Raw genomic sequence first — 363 nt, forward strand, 5'->3', positions numbered from 1 at the left:
TGCTGATGTTTGTCCTTCTCTCTTGGAGCCCAAAGTTGGTGACCATCATGAGGCCTATGCTGCAAATATTTACAATAACATACCTCAACAACAACAACAGAATTATGATCCTTCATCAAGCAGATACAACCCTGGTTGGAGGAATCACCCGAATCTTAGATGGTCTGATCCTTCACAGTCTCACCCAGGCCACCATTTTAGAAGAATAACGCTGCACAAAATAGACCATATGTGCCTCCCCCAATCCAACAACAGAGGCAACAACAAGTGAATAGCAATCCTACCCCTGCATCTAGTGAACCTTCATTAGAAGAATTGGTGAGGCAAATGACATTGCAGAATATGCAATTCCAGCAAGAGACC

This window comes from Lupinus angustifolius, chromosome LG09 (genome assembly GCF_001865875.1).
Source record: "Lupinus angustifolius cultivar Tanjil chromosome LG09, LupAngTanjil_v1.0, whole genome shotgun sequence".
In the NCBI taxonomy this organism is placed as follows: Eukaryota; Viridiplantae; Streptophyta; class Magnoliopsida; order Fabales; family Fabaceae; genus Lupinus; species Lupinus angustifolius.